Genomic DNA, 17,419 nt, shown 5'->3' with positions numbered 1-17,419 from the left:
ATGGGTCACTGAAATGGGAAGCTATTTTCTGGGCATTTACCCTCTGAGAATGATGGCACCAAACTTCCATTTCAATTAGCAAATTGTGTTTATGAACAGTCCTAGATTGTGATTTTAAGAGCTTTCAATCTTATGTCTATCTCACTAGGATTAAGTACATGATTCAGTCCTTCAAATCCTGTGTTAGATCCTGAGTTTCATGCAGCTTCAAGAGGAAAATAACTGAACTAGAAAAGGTCAATTCTTGTAACTTGAATCAGGGAAATCCTGCACAGGACAGGCAAACAGACAAGAAGTCTACTTAGAGCCTCAACAGTGTAATCATCACTGCTGGTGCCCTATTTATTGTTCCCTCTGTCATATTAAACATTATAATTTAGCAGTAGGTTACAATCAAAGTTTTAGGGTATTGCATGCAAGTGGAATGGTATGTCTGCCATAATTAATTGTAATTGTTTATCAAAAGTAAATTTTGGCCTGATACCCTAAATTCTGAATTGTCCAACAGAAACTTACCATAGTTATTTGTATAACTGAGAAAATAATAACCATGACGGACATCATACAATCTGGGTCTTTAAGACACATTAGGTTATGATGAAAAAGATCAGTCTATAACAGAGCTTCTGGAACTGTGCATTGATACAGTATAATAATAACTAGTGATCTGTAGAAGTTGACTTCACTTTATGTTTACAGTAAATCTTAACTGTTAAACTGGTGTTCAGAATTTACTGTACACTATTTGCTTCCTTTTTAATTGTGAACCTTAAAATCTTTATTTCTTTGAAGATTTCCACATTTCTTTATCTTTTCTCATTTTATCAAAATTCACCATTTTAATTCCCTGCAATAGGCTGCTGGATAAAACTTTCCATGATGATATTTGTTTACTATCCTTTACTTGAGCACACAGCCTTTTTAATTGTAATTTCTTCTTTTCCAAATTTCAAGAAACCTCCCAGGATGGTGGTAAGATCAAGAAATACCAATGGCTCTACTTTTAGGTAATAATGAATTACTTCAGGGATGTTGGCTCACCAATAAAGTCACTTTATCCAACATCAGTATCAGCATCTTATGAACCTTTTGTATGCGGAAAAAAAGAGGTTTTGATCATAATCTCTTGACTATTCTCTAGAATGGACTTAAGCAGGGTAGGAACAGTACTGATGCCTTTGAACTTTGGTGTTGGAGAAGATTCCTGAGAATACTGTGGTCAGCCAAGAAAACAAACTGATGGATCATTGAAGAAATCAACCCAGAGTTCTCACTGGAGACACAAATGACCAGGCTCAAAATATCCTACTTCAAACAAAACATTATGCAAAGACCAAGGTCTCTGGAAAAGGCTCTAATGCTGGGAAAGGTGGAAAGAAAGAGAAGACGAGGATGACCAGCAGCAAGGTGGATGGACTCAGTTACAGTGGTGATGAGAACACTGTTGGAAGATTTGAAAGAACAGGTTAGGGATAGATCGTCATGGAGAAAAACTATCTATGTAGTCACTAGGAGTTCAAAATGACTTGATGGCACATACTCAGTCAATCAATCAATCAATTAATCAATTCTCTAGAACTTTTTAATGGGATTTTTTTTTTCATTATCTGCCTTTATATCTTTTGGATATCAAAATCAAGGTAACAGATCCACATCTTGGGTCAATATGACTTCACTTTTAAAATGGGAACTTTCTTTTCTCTTTTCTTCTGAGACAGCTTACCGTTTCTCACAGATGATACCTAGAGCTTCAGCTGCATGTCTAGCTAACTTCAGGTCTAAGCCTAATCTCATAGCTTCCTCACCCCCAGAATTTATCTAAATAGTTTGGGAGTTTTCTTTTTACTTACATTGATTTGACCTGTGTTCTTTCCCCCATCAATTTTTTTTTTATTTATTCCGATCCCAAATTTCTTTCCTTAAAAAGGTGATTCAAAGTAGACAGTGCCTTCTACTCCTATCTTTCAATCAAATAATTTGTAACAAACAAACAAATAAATCCTACAATGTCTCAGCACCCATCCTACCCCCAGGCCTGGGAGAATAGCCAGAATTTAAGCAACTTTCTGAGCATCATAATCAGTGCCTGAAATCAGAACTTCTTTCTCACTTTGGTGAAGATAGATAAATAGGAACATACATGTGTACATGCGCATATGCATGCATGCACACCCATACACATGGCCTAGAAAGACTAGTATTATCTCATCTTGGAAAATTGTTTTATATGACCCAAGACACCCAAATTAGAGCTATCCACAGGAATGAAAGGAGGAAATTCAAGACTTCAGTGTTGATGGAACTGGACATAGTTTATGTGCTCCTTCAAGCAAGCAGAAGAGGAAGTCCAACTGTGGCAAAAAGAAGCATTTTGGATCTTTTGTATTTTGGAGACATGTATTAAAGAATAATAATAAAAAAAAAAACGCTTCCCAATGAGAATTGCAAAGCAAATACAGTTACTACCTCTACATAGCTATTCTTGCAGCATATGATTTAAGATACAATTATAGTACTGAATGTCAGGTTGTGATTAGTCTACAGCACTGTTTCTCAAACTTGGCAACTTTAAGATGTATGCTGCCTGGGGAATTCTAAGAGCTGAAGTCCACACATCTTAAAGTTGCCAAGTTTGAGAAAATCTGCTCAAAGGTGAACACTCTCAAAATCAATATTATTCCCAGATCAATTCATATTTGGAGAGGAATTCCAGTTTTTATATCTGGAAAATATTTTCAGAAAATAATTTCTTTGTTTAGAAAATGTCTATGGGGTTCTTCAGTTCCAAGAATATCTTTACAGAAAATACAATTACCAATTAATGAGGGAGGATTCGGTCTTCCGAATCTGGAGCTATGTCTTCAAGCTTACCTGTTGACAGATATTAAATTTGGGAAGCCAACAACTGGTGTTAATTTTCCAATTTGGGCAACTTTGGAATATACATATATAGCAACTTGGTTGGATGGACAGTATTAGGATCTAAGTATACTAAAGCTCTAATAGCTCTGGAAACAATTTAGTCAATTAAAAAGCTATGGGATGTAATGCCTGATTTAAAAAAAAAAAAAAAGATTTGACTCTTTTTCCCATGCCAAATTGATTTTATGGGGAAACCCAACTTTAAAAATTGGGAAAAAGAGGTGATATGGAAAAATTGGTTGGTGGGGATATTGACTTTGGACCAACTGATAAATGATGAAGATGAATTTTTAACATATTCTGTGTTAAAAGACAAATAATCATCTATCAGATGTAACCCAATGGCAATATTTACAGTTATATTTGTTAACAACATTGTTTGGACCAGCAGCATTTTCAGCTTCTGAGACACCTGAGATATCAGAACAACTTGATAAATCCCTTAAAACTAAAACAAACAAACAAAAAACTCCTACTATTAGTTTTTGTAGATGTTTGTTATCAATAAATCAGTTTGATATGCAGATGTTAAGAAATGAGTGGAATAAAGAATTAGAGGTTCCTATATTGCCTAGACAACGGAAGAGTGTCTTAAGTTCTATAGCAAGAGTGTCAATGGACCTCAAATTACGACTTACACAACAAAAAATAATATTTAGAATTTATTGGGCTCCATTAAATTTGTACAGAAAAGCATTTTGTTGGAGATGTAATAAGGATAATGCTTCTTTAAAACATATGTTTCTACAATATGTTGGTATATACTTGGTATATACTTACCAAGCTTTGGGAAAAAGTAGTAGACTATATAAGTATGATTGTGCAACAAAAGCTAAAATTTTCAGAATATTCTTTTGAACTGTATACCTGGTACATGGAACTAGACAACCAGACAACATAAATGGATTCTCCATGACCTTATTATGGCCAAAAGGTTGATATTGTAACATTGGAAGGATAAATGTATGGCCCATTTATTCAAGGGATTGAAGATCTGACAGCATTTGCTACTTACAAGCGGATTGCCAATAGATGTAGCCTTTATATGGACAAGTATAATGAAATACGGGGCTCATTTATACAATAGGTTAAAAAAATTGAAAGTCATATAAATGTATTAGAAATAAATACATACTTGAATAATATTTGCTTTAGGTAAGTATATATAGAATTGTAATTGTTTACTGTTATGACATATTAACATGTTTTTTTTTCTTTGTTGTTCTTTCACTTTTTTGTTAATGCACTTTCTATGTGTTTTTTTCTTTCTTCTCAACAATAAAAAATAAATAAATAAAAAGTTTGAGAAAGATTAGCCTAAAACAACCCCACTGGGTTGTCCCATAATCTTAGATTTCTGTTGCAAATTGTGAGTTAGGCTGAACTTGAAAGAGCAATTTAAAACAGCCTGCTTTGCTGTTTGTCAATTGCTGTTATTGCTAAGATTAGGTGGCAGCGTTACTCTCCTTTTGCAGATTGTGCTATAAGGCACCTACAGCAGTCTACAATGCAGTCTAGCATGAAGCATTATATCAAACATTTCATTTCCTTAAGCCTTTGCCTTTTGTGTTTTTGTGCTAATAACAACAAAGCTACTTATTACAGGAACCCACAAAAAGGCATTGGAGTTTTGATCACCCTTTAACCTGCCAATAAGGGGCTAAAAAACCTGCTTTAGCCCTGAAATCATTTTGTATCAGTTTTGTCAAAGCATTTGACAACAGATAAGGGAATGTAAATGCTACTTCAGAAACTATTGCTATTCACTTTTTTAAAACAGCAACACACTTCTACCTGATAATCTAAACATAAACCAAAGATTATCTACTTAGCCTGCAACATAATTGCGGCATTACTAAAAAAAAGTTAAATACTCTGTAGTTCGAATGAACCTTTTAAAAGTCTTCACGTTTTAGATAAATACAATCAGACCCCACGTTTTTATTCTCTTATATAGTCTCAATTATGTGTTCCTTTTTTCTTCTCTCTGTTATTCCTTTCATGTGGTCAATCACGGGGTTCAAATCCAGAAAAAAGCCTGGCATTTCCTAACGTTTCTGTTAACGCATTATGAATTCCCTCTTGGATCTTGAATGCACTATTCAAGCAAAACAAGAGTTATTATTTACTTATTTACTTGGAGGCAAAGCTGTGAATGTAGGAAGTAGCTTCTTGTGCCATGGACCCCCATGAGAGTCTGGAGAAACCTACCTTTCTCAGACAAAGGAAGCTTCCAAATGCATAGTCTATTGAGCATTATGAATTACATGCTTTTGGAGGGAAAAGTACTTCACGCAACCAGCTGTATTCCAGATTTGCTTTTTTAGGGTACAGTAATTTTAAATAGTGAGATTTATTGAAGTTATCAAACATTTTTGGACTCTAAAGGGCATTAATTACTTTGTTGCCTATATTCATTATTGAGTGAAAAGCTGAATTTCAGTTGGAGGTTAGTGAAAAAAAAAAAAGTTGTAATTGTTTTTCATCTTCCAAGTTCATGGACTTCCCGAAATCTACCATGGACCCCTTAACCCTCCAGGTTAAAACTAGTTCCACATCTTGAAAAATAACAATCATCATTCTATGGACTGGTCTAAAAGCAGATGTCTTAGTTTTGCTTCAGAAAGGTTGCATCATCATCATAATCATTATCATCATCATCAATATTTGTATTACTTTTGCTGCCATTAAGACATGGAAACTTCTGGTGGATTTTTTTTAAAATGTGAATGTGTCTAACAACCCAACTTTTTTTGTATTCAATATTCACACATTTCCAAATTTTGCACTACAGCTGCCTACTAAAAATATATGTCCAGAAGTTGATATAAAAGTGAAAATAACATGCAGAATGTATTACATTAGAGGAACATCTTGCAAGAAATAAGTGTTATACATGTTTGTAAGTGTAAAATTTTAATACTGACTTTAAAAAAGCAAGTAACTCCAAAACCTATCCTGAAATGTAGAAATAAATGTAAGGCTAAAAAAACAGGAAAATGAAATTAATTGATTGATTTAGCCTACTTTTAGGTCAGATTTTAAATCTAAAACCCCTTAGTGTCATAAGCCTTTCACTTCTGAGTGTTCAGCCCATTCCTCATTTTAATGTAATACTAGACAACCTGTGACCCATTAGGTCATCCTTTCAGAGATATTTCCTTATCTAAACAGAGAAACAGAATGATCAAGGGCAAAAAAGCAGTGGGAGTGACGACATGCTGCTGGCTTCTCCATTGACTTCACTTGTGGGAAGCTGGCGGGGAGCATCGGAAATCTTCCTTCTTTCCTTCCTTTCTTCCTTCATATAATATAGGCTTGTGCCATTTGCCTTCCCCTCACAATCCTCAGGAGAACCCCAGTGAAGCCTCCTCCTACTCCTTGGATGACCCTTGGAACTGCCTGCCACTTTGCTGGGGGTAGGTAGAGCAAAGGGAATCACAGACCATGAGGAAAACTGCACTCCTGCTCCTCAATCTGGCATGTCCCCAAGGGCCCCCTCCCTCAAGGGAGGAAGACAACTCACCCGTTGACCACAGGTGCCCCCCAGCCAGCCCTACCTTGCCAGAAGACATCCAAGTTGCTCCCTCACCCTTCCCTCAATGCTCAAATGCCATTAAGAGATTTCAAATTTCTGCCTCATTTCTGAAGCAGCCAGTTGCGGCTCACCCATCAGACCCTGCTGCCAGACAATTGGGTGCAGGGGGCAGGGGAAAGTGAGAAAGAGGTCAGGGATATGCCCATGACATCACATGACCTGGGTTGACCATGGTGGCATCGCAGCGCAGCAGTGCTGAAACAGCCACAAATTTCCCAAATTTCAGTCAGTAATGGGTCCTGGATTTGGGATGCATTCTGTAAGTTAGCCCATTTTAGGTACCTTAGTTCAAAAATTGTTGCCCTATGATGCACTGTTTTGCCCAGTTGTAGGTTACAGACACAACAGTTCTAGAGGTATATAGATTTTCAGTGAGCAAATAGCCCATATAATTGAAGAGGGAGAAAATATTGTAAAAAACACAGTACAAATTGACATTTGGATTTTTAATGTGTGTGTGTGTGTGTTTGTGGAAATATTTATTGTTCTGATACTGTCCTTTACTCTGGTTTGAATTTGATGAACAAAAGTTGGTTTAGACCATGTAGAAGTGCAAATGCAGCACCTGCATGCAACTTGTTAAAGAAGTTGCAAGTCGTAAAGTTGCAAGATGCTCTATTGAGTTTTCTGCTGCATTTCTTTTTCATTTCTTCTGAGCCCAACTGGCTTTGTGTTACATTTAACAAGTAGTGTGGTCAAAGTTTAATACCTTCTACTCATAACTTCTGTAAGAGGTCTATAATAAAATACTTCCATGAAATTTGTCTCTGTCCTTTCACTTCTTTCCAGAACTGCTCTCCTCCTTTTCTAAAGCGGATAACTCACTAATTTGACAGTTAGCATTGCAGCAGATTTGGTACTTGGAGAAAGCTTGGTGTTAATGAGTCAGCTAATTTTTCCCTTCAGTTGTGTCTTTTTGTGTGATCTGTAACACTTCAAAGTAAACCTGGTTGAATTCCAAAACCTTCATATAAGAGATCCTCTTGATGTTAAAAGGCCCGATCCCCTAGAGCAGTGTTTCTCAACCTCAGCAACTTTAAGATGCACGAACTCCAACTCCCATGCTGGCTGGAGAATTCTGGGAATTGATGTCTACACATCTTAAAATTGCTGAGGTTGAGAAACCCTGCCCTGGAGGATGCTCTCTTAAATAAAGCACCCTTTAAAAAGTATTCTTATTCTTATAGTCCTCTTGCACACAGCTCTAATTCGTAAGATTTCTGGTTGGAGTTTTAATTAGAAAAAAAAAAAGGCTAGAAATTTGATAGAAAATTATGGCCCAATAATAAAAACAAAAATAGAAGAGCCTTCCCCTGTTCTGCTAACCTCTGCTTCCCAGTACTTACAGTCTTGATTTCTTCACAACAGTAAAAAAGCTTTGCACTGTACCAGCTGGAAGTGGTTTGATATTTCATCCATATGTGCAGCGTTTCACAACATCACCTTAAAAACACTTTTAAGTACATAAATGTACATGATGTTTTCACGCCTTTAACAATATACAGTTCTATCCTGAAGTGATATCCTAAGCTACTGCACCTTCTTGCATTGTGCTCCACCAGCAGTTTGCACAAGGACGTTCTCTAAACAACTTCCGATAATGAAACTAATCTCCTTATAGTAGGGTGTTCTGCATTTGATCTGATTGATCTGTCCTGTCTCACAGTAGGAGGCTAGCCTCGTGGTCCTTTCAAACTCTATATTACTAATCTTGCTAAATTCAACAGCTCACTTAGAATGTGATTATTGCTATTACAGCTGTGGCCGATTTCTCTTGGCTTCCAGTCAGACCTGATTAGAAAATGAGAATCTGATTATGTCCTATTTCTTACAGTTCCAGTGAGTTTCACAAAGAACAGACCATGATGATCTTTCTCTTCCTTGCTTACAGTCAAACACTGACATTTGTGCCAGTAACAAAAGGCCCATATTGATGAACATTTTCTTTGGCTCAGCTTGCATTTTACTTGGCAAAAACATTTAGCTACTGACTTTAGTATTATGAACATAATATGACAATCCATTTTTATCAGAAAATCTGTTTTTCCAAGATAGACTGGAATACTGTGCTGAAATGGGAAATCATGAAAAGATATTATAGAGTTTTGACACATATTCAGTAACACACATTTTCTATGGGCATGTTACAGATTATCTTAAAGATGTCTATACCATAATGATTTGATTGAATTAGTATGTGCCACCAAATTGGGGTCAACTCTTAATGTCTACATAGAAAGATCTTCTCCTGGATGATCTTTCCCCAACCTGGCCCCACTCTGTATGGAAGTGAAAGTTAGACTTTGAGAAAACAGGACTGGAAAATTATTAATGCTTTTGAACTTTGGTGTTGGATAAGATTCTTGGGAATACCATGGATAGCCCAGAACACAAACAAATGGATCATACAGCAAATCAATATAGAATAAAGAATTCTCACTTAAAGCACAAATCTTCAGACTCAAATTATCATATTTTAAATCTATTCTGCAAAGACCTAGCTCTCTCTCTCTACCTCTCTAATGTTAGGAAAGGTGGAAAAAAAGAGAAGAGGAGGACAGCAGCAAGGTGGGTGGACTTCATTACCGTGTACCAATCACCACTGTATAAATCTTGAAAGACTTGGGGGCTTTTTCTCAGTTTGTAATGCACATTGTAGTACTTGAAAATTAGCTAAGAATGAGTTTTGTCCATTAAAATAGTAATAGGCAAATTATTCAATTGTCCAGAAAATGGAAGCTCACAAAATGTCAATACATACTATTTGTTCTTTGTGTCACTTTAATCAAGTATCTTAGAGATAACTGTCTAAGATTCCCCTGCCCCCCAGAAATAGAAGTAAGCTCTCTCATAAAATCCAATAAGATGTAACTGTCTTAAATATGTACAGGATTGCTGAAAAGATGATGAAAATGGATCATTTGTTATGAATACTTACAAAACATCTGCAGATGAACCGTGCTTTCAGGATTCAGGGACAACCATTCCCTTCACCAAGAATATCTGAGCTGGAAAAAGAGAGAAAATGTCTGAATGTAAGGTTTTCTGCTGAAGTGTTAGTTCTAAATTCCTGTGGACTACTATGGATCTGCAAAGCTTTTGAAAGTGATGCTTTGGATTATGGGTTGCATCCAAAGCACCTCCTTCCAAATCATTAAAGCAACTATGTCTTTTTCTAGACTTCTGTGGCTGCTCTGGAAGTTGCTTCCAGTGTCTCCACAAGCATGTCTCCACATGCATGTCCATTCCCCAAAATTATCTATCTATCTATCTATCTATCTATCTATCTATCTATCTATCTATCTATCTATCTTTCTACTCATCTACCTATTTTTCTACCTATCTATCTAGTTCCTATTGACCATATTTAGACCAATCAGGCATTTTAAAAAATTCATATATTTATTATTTGTATAACCTGTTCTTCTGGTTATTTGCTATGCTCAACACAGCATAGCAAATAACTTTAAATTTTAGAAGATTAATCACAACATTTTTTTAAAAAAATCCTAATTAATCTTTAAAAACCAACCAACCAAAAGTCATGTACAGAGTAGATCAAATAAATAATTCAACTGCCATATAAATCAAGCATATGTCCTGGTGACTCCATGGACCTGTCCATGAGATCTGGCATTGCCTTCTTCCAGGATTCTTTTTCCTCAGTGTCCTAGTATTTCCTAGGAATTGTTTTATTATCCAAGTGTTAACTAGGCTTAAGCTTTGCCATGGGACACCTGCAACAGGGGTTGGGTTGTTGTTGATTTTTCTGGCCATAATAAATTGTTGGTTCATTTCAGCTATGACTAATAAAGCCCCGTTTCGCTGCATTGTTTGTGGAACTACAAACATTTGGCTAGGGATGAAGGAAAAATTCATTTGTTTAACATTTTCAAATGAACCCACCTAATTTGGACTTTCAGGATTAATAGGTGAACCAGAATGCAATTAGCCTTTTAAGTTTTGCAATACAGTTCTCTAATCAAGCCATGTGTATGCTAAAGAAACAGTATACAAAAATGCATACCTTGGGGACAACGCTTAACAAATTGCATAAATTGGAAAAGTCTACAAAATGTACGTTGGTGCAGATTTCGCTTAATGAAGGTATTTTATATGCATGTATTAGCAGTAATGCATTCATTAAATAAAAAAAAGGACAAAATGTGTAGCTTGAAGAAAATGCATACCAAAGTTCCAGAATGTTCAAGCCTTTGTTTTACCATATATTTTGCAAAGTGATGCAGAAACAATGAATAATTAGCCTGTGCTTTCAAAAGTTTTAAAACTATGGAAGCCTGAACAGACAAATCTATCTAGCTCTACTCCTGGCAAGAGGGAGTACAGGAAATTAAAAGGTACCATTATATATTACCTGAAGTATTGCTAGATATGGCTGAAGCCTTCAATAATCCAACTTCCTATTTGTCACAGACATCAACCAGTAGTATCTGAGAATTTTTTATGAGTATACCTGTGTACAGAAGGGAATGGATCATGATAAAGGTATAAAATGGATTTATCAAGTAATCTAAAAAATTCAGATGATTGCCTCTTCATGTTGACTTCCTAAGGTAAGAAACAAGGCGCAGTAATATTTTTTTTTCCACAGTAGAAGGTTACTGAAAATAAGCACCAATGAATTTAGGCAATAATCTGTACAATGAAGATATGAAATATTGAGAAATGTGTTCAAATCTTAATTCAGAACTTGCAAAGAGTTCAGCAACCAGTTATATGTCATTTATCAATATCAGCTAGAGAACTGAGATAAATGCTACATTCACAATCTGCTCAGAAGCATTTGGAATCATATTTAGCAAATTCAGCTGATAAGCAATGTCTCTGACATACTGGTGGCTTGTTTGTTTAATGATTATCCCTTCTTTGTACAGAATGGAACAAAAATTGTTAGGACCTTCAGCTGGGTTATGAATGTCTTTTTTCACACAAAGATGTAACATGGACTGTGCCCATGCTAAGGAAAGGAACACTGATGATATCATTTAATGCCAGTTTGGAGTGTTTCACATTCCTTGTGACTAATGGATTCAGAGGTCAGCTAAAGGGGATAAAATTATAAAAGTGAAAAGGCAAGCAAAGTGAACGTGATCACCTAGACAACAGATCATACTTAAATAATGACAACTGTTTTCCATTTTTATTTGTCCATGTTTTACATATTGAAATGACTTCCATAGGCTTGACACCTGATATGTTGAAAATGCTGCACACACTGTCATTTGTTACATCAAAAGTCTTCTCCACTCACTATTCATGCACGTTTTACACATCAGGAGAGGAATGGAAATGACTATTCTGCCCGTGTCTCCCCTCCTTTATTGTGCTTATCCTTCTCTGTACAGAGACAACAATTCTGTTGATGGATTATCTCAATGTGATTTAAAACCTTGATTTTTCCATCAAAAGAGTCTCCACAGATAGAACAGATTTGTGCTTCATGTAGTTGTACTCCATATTAAAGATGAGAATGACTTCCAAGAAGGAGACAGGTGTAAGCTACTCAGCCTTATTCCCATTTTTCACGCACAGGACTTACAAGCGATTAAAGTGACCGAGGGGAGCTATCAATTCTTTCTGTGCTTCTTAAGTATCTAGGTTAAGTTTTACCCATTCATATCCAAGTACCAAAAAAGTAATGCAATTAATGCTGTATTTGAATAAATGTAACCCATTCCTTCCTTCCTTCCTTCCTTCCTTCCTTCCTTCCTTCCTTCCTTCCTTCCTTCCTTCCTTCCTTCCTTCCTTCCTTCAAGCATGGCTTACATTTTCAGTGCAAGAGGCATGTCCTTGAAGACCAAGGAAAGGATCTCCAGAAAGGGAACCGTCTGGTTTAACAGAATAGTGAGAAGTCACAGCTTCAGGAGAGAAAATGGGAACTGAATTGAAAAGACTGGCATGTTGAATATAGCCAAAGTTCTAAGGTATCTTATCATTGTCTTAAACTCTTCATACCTGATTCCAAATATTCATAAGAGATTATGGGGATGAAACAGTAGTCTAATGTCCTTTGAAAAATAGCAATGTAATAAAATATAACATTTGAAATGGTGAGTATATCTTATGTTAAATGTAAGTTTCTGCAGTACTTTGTATTCAAAGGCAAAAAGATGTGTCTGTAGAACCTGTCTGAAACTCCTTGGAGTAAATACATATTTACCTCACTTCATGCTGCAGCAGCAAAAGGAAGCTGTGAAATTCCATCAAAAGATGCTTATATATCAAGGGTATTGCAGTCAAGTGCATCCAAAGCATTGCACAGACCAGTTAACCCCACCTAAAAAACTTCGGAGAAAAATCACCCAGTAGACTCCATTTAACCCTACTCCAACAGTTCGACTCAGATCCAGAAAACTGTTTTACTTGGACATTTTGGACAAAACTTGTACTCCTTATTCTACAGTGGAAACCATGTTTGGTGTCTCTAACTCAAGGATTAGCCACTATCTGTACTATAAAAGTACCTCACGTAATTCAAATTATCTTACCAAATGTGCCTGGAATCCATAGTTTCCTGAATAGAAAAGTATACCCTTGAATCTGAGAGGAGAATATAAATACCAGGAAACATCTTTCTGTCTGGCATCATTTTCAAACTGCTCATATATCTGCTTGTACAAGAGCTTGCAAAAACCAAAATATTTGTCCCCCATCTCTCAAAGAAAACTCTCCTTGAAATCCAAATATAGCTACTGAATGTATACAAAGAGCTGCAATGCCTGAGTCATTAAGCATGTAAAAAAGAGTTTGTTATGTGTGGATGTGTTAAGAACGTGGGGATACACTTCTGTTCCTGTGGTTCCCCCTTCTCTTAGCCACCTCTCTGTCCTCCAGCCCCTGGAAATTAGTAAAACTCTCCATGAGCACCTGAGACAATCCAGTTTTACTAGAGAGAGGAAGAAAAGAAGCGATGTAAGGACATAATGTTTGCCAAACACTTGCCCCAACAAGCTTGTTCTTAAAACCATCAGGGAAAAAAAAGTTGTTTGTCTGTTTATAGAACAATATTGTGCAGATTGATTTGGAAGTTCATCCAGTCCGAAGTACATTCAAAGGGGTTTACATCTAGTAAGTGTGGATAGGCTTGCTGTCTTACCATTTTTCAATGAAGCAGACTGTGATGCACAGCAGTGATTTCGCGATAGTTTTTGTTGGCAATTTTGTTTTGTTTGTTCCAAGTTTTGCCCTTTGAAGCTGGTTGGGTTTTTAATAGAATTGCTGGCTTCTCTATTGATTTTGTTATTTTGTTATTTAACTCCCTATCTTTTTTTTTTTTTTTTTTGGTACCTTGTTCTACCTTAACAAGGAATGCAGCTAAGACCTTTTAACTAACAAACACACAAACAAACAATCAGTAGCAGGAAAAAAGAAAATAAAAGTCACCCATCATTATATCTGCATGTGGAAGGCATAATCATCCAGGGAAATCTGCAGAGAGGCATGCTTCAAGGGTGGCCCTCATTCTGTATCGGAAAGCAGACATGCCTTTCAAATATGGCAACGTATGATACTTTCCCATTAGTAGGTCAGAAAGCAATCAGAAACCTTTCCCATATGACACCTCTGAATGACAAGGCAAGTACAAAAATGGTGTATTTGTACTTGGCTCTGATGGAGACTGACAAAGAGATGGAAGAAGGGCCCATGCTGGGGGGAAGGGGGGAAAGATGAAGCGTTTCAATAGGAAACTTTAAAAAGGCCAGAATGGTTATTTCCTATCCATAAGGAATTAAACCATTTCAGTAGTTTTGGCATCCTTACAAGCTTGAAGAGTAATATATCATTGATCCATGGAAAATTAGAAGCTCAATTAACTTCAAGCAACTCATTAGAAGCTAAAACAGTCCTCTACAATCAAGCTCCTTTATTACATTATTATGATTATGGTGGAGATCTAACTTTCTCCTTTACCCAAGTCCATGACTGAAAGCACTTCTGTATGCAGAAAGTTGTCACCTATCATATTTTTTCAAAGCATTCTGGAGCATTCCTGTTGTTGTAGTGGGGAGACGAGCAGAAAAATAATAGGCAGAAAAAAAAAGAAGACTCTTCAAGAGAAAAGTTTTATTTTCTTATGCCATTCTCATTTTTTTTTTAATGTCAGAAGAGAAACTGGTCTTCATATGTTATAACACATATGAAGGGTTAAGGAAAGGCAATATGTAATTTAAAAGTTGCAGCTTTTCAGATGATGCCATTCTGGAGTGGCTTTCAGGCTCTGAAGAAATATATTTTAGACATTTCTAATAATTTTATTTAATATTTAATATTTAAGTTAAAAGTTATTTTAAAAGAATTGAAATACAATAAATGGTTAGTAGGGAGTCTACCTCCACTATAGTGATTCCATAGCTATAAAAGCATCTCAGAGAGATTCACTGGCATTTTCTATAGGGTTATTTTGGCCACAGATGAAGACATTTGTATTCTCTTGATTTTTTTTTTAAAAATATGGGGGATCTTAAAAGTTTGAATTATGACACATTGATTAAATTGCTATATCACTTAGCCCATCTAGAAGACCAGTTCCACCAACTCTGATTACAGTTTTTATGTTGAAAATGTAATATTGTATTTTACTGTCTTATGTCTGTGAGTTCTTTCAGATAACATAAAATCTTACTGGCTACCCATTATAAAAGCTGCAAATAAATGCATTCTTTGTATGGATTAGGTAGTTATAATCATGTTGTCTTCTAGATAATTTTCTTACATGTATGACATTCAAGTTTTCGTCAAAGTTTATTTCAGTCAAGGACTTGTATAGAATGGAACAATTAACAAACTGTTTAAAAGGAAAAGTTTTATGTTCTGCATTTTGTTCATAAGAAAATGGCAAATCAGAGATGTATTCAAGAATGAAAGGAGTACTTTCTTGTATCCTGACCTGATATATCCAAGGTTAAAAAGAGCAAGGAAAGACTACAGAGCATGACTTATGGAATTCTTTTGAACTCTTTTACCAGCAGTGCCCATAGGGAGGACATATACCCAAAGGATATTCAATATGTAATGAAGCAATTTGTTGCATCTCTATGCATTTGTGTGCATCGGGAAGCACAGGGTACTCTGCACTCTCCACTCTGGATCAGTGACCAGGAGGGAGAAGGGAAGCGGACTTAGAATTAAAGTGCTTGCAACATTCTGAGTCATTGCCCAACTCCCTTCCCCTTAGGAATACATTAGGGATTTTTTTCTCTCTCTGCAGCCTCTGGATGGATTTGGCTCATTTTTAAAACACATCTTCCTTTTTTGCAGCTTCTTCTGTCACCCCAAATTTAGTCTCATGTTCTGTTTTTCAGAGAGCTATCCAGCTGATGGACAGGTAGATGGAGTCCTGAGCGTCTTCTTATTTATTCCAGCATTCTGTTGGTTTGGAAAGAATAACAGGATAGAGAAAACATGTGGAACTCTTTCCAGTTCTTTGATAATAAAGCCACTTTGGGTCACATGACCAGGAGGGAGGAGGGAGGGGAGATTGAGAATGGAGCAGTCAGAAACATTCAGAGCCATTTTCTACTTGGCTTTTCCCCAAGGATTTATTGGAGATTTTTTTTTTCCCTGGATTTTTTTTCTCCATAGCCTCTGGCCAGGTCTGGCCCATTTTAACTTGATCTTTTTCTAGCCAGCTTCTCTTTCCACCCCAAATTTCATCCTGTTCTATTCTGTTTTATCCTACTGAGGGACAGAGTATCAAACCCTTTTACATAATTTATTTTCAACATTCCATTCGGTTGGAAAGAATTAAAGTGGTTCAGACTCTTTTTAATGCATACATAATTAATAGCTTATGAAGTTGCTCTGAAGTTCCACTGAGCCAAGTAGGACTGATTCTCAATAATTAGTTCAAAGAGTAATAGTTTAAATGAACAAAAAACAAATAAATAAGTTTCATGGCAATATATTGCTCAAACCAATATGCCTAGTTTGAGTGTTTCTCCCACCTAAGTCATTTAATTAATATCTTGTTGCGGTCAGTCTATCCTTGGACTGTGGATAAAATATATTGGCCGCTCCACAGGTAGACTGCTTGATTTACAAACAAAAATTGCAGCTAATATCATCTGGAAATCAACTTCTTGCACATGTTTAAAAGGCCCTCCCCCATTTTTTTCAATGTCATAAGCCTTTGACAGAGAGGCAGTTCGGTGTAGTGGTTAAGTCACCACACAGGAAACTATGAGGCTGTGAATTCTAGTCCTGCCTTTGGCACAAAAGCAGCTAGGTGTCCTTGGGCTAGTCATGCTCTCCAAGAAAACTGCAGGAACTTGTCCAGGTGGTCGCCAGGAATCAAGACTGACTCTAAGTCACCCCCTCCCCCAAAAAGCCTTTGATACCAATAGACTGCATAAAATCCCTTGGATTCCAAGGGGGCTTCCACCAGTGGCCTCCATCTGTTCACTGAAGAGGTTCTGATGGAGCAGAGGCCTCCCTTGGGGAAAGCGGGGATGAGATTTGGCTCTGCAGTCCTACTGCAATAGCCCAGGCTCTCTTAGGAAAGAAGAAAGTGTCCCACTGCAAAGGGAAGGAAGATTCTGCAAACATCAAAGACCTCTGAAGCATCTTTGAAGAGGAATTCAACATTCACTGTTGGTTCAGCTACTGTCTGCAGGTTTAATACTCTTCAGACTATTCTATTCTTTACATTTTGTACTGAATATTTTAAAATGAGCTATAAATAAATATGATAGCATGGTTTTCTGCTTATAACATTTCATGCTGACTAGGTTTTCTCAAAAGCCTTTATCAAAGGTCATGGTGTCATAAGTACATTGGCCAAAATGAATTTTTTACACACACACCATTTATCCAACCCCTTTTTTATTGGAAAGAGATATATATAGCAGGGTTGTTTTCTCTTTCTTTCATTGCTTGGAA

Source organism: Python bivittatus, unplaced genomic scaffold, assembly GCF_059951505.1.
Source record: "Python bivittatus isolate LINGU-HERP-01145 unplaced genomic scaffold, Pbiv_v1 ctg000020_np1212, whole genome shotgun sequence".
In the NCBI taxonomy this organism is placed as follows: Eukaryota; Metazoa; Chordata; class Lepidosauria; order Squamata; family Pythonidae; genus Python; species Python bivittatus.
The sequence above is the reverse complement of the archived record's forward strand: the minus strand, read 5'-3'. Positions refer to the sequence as shown.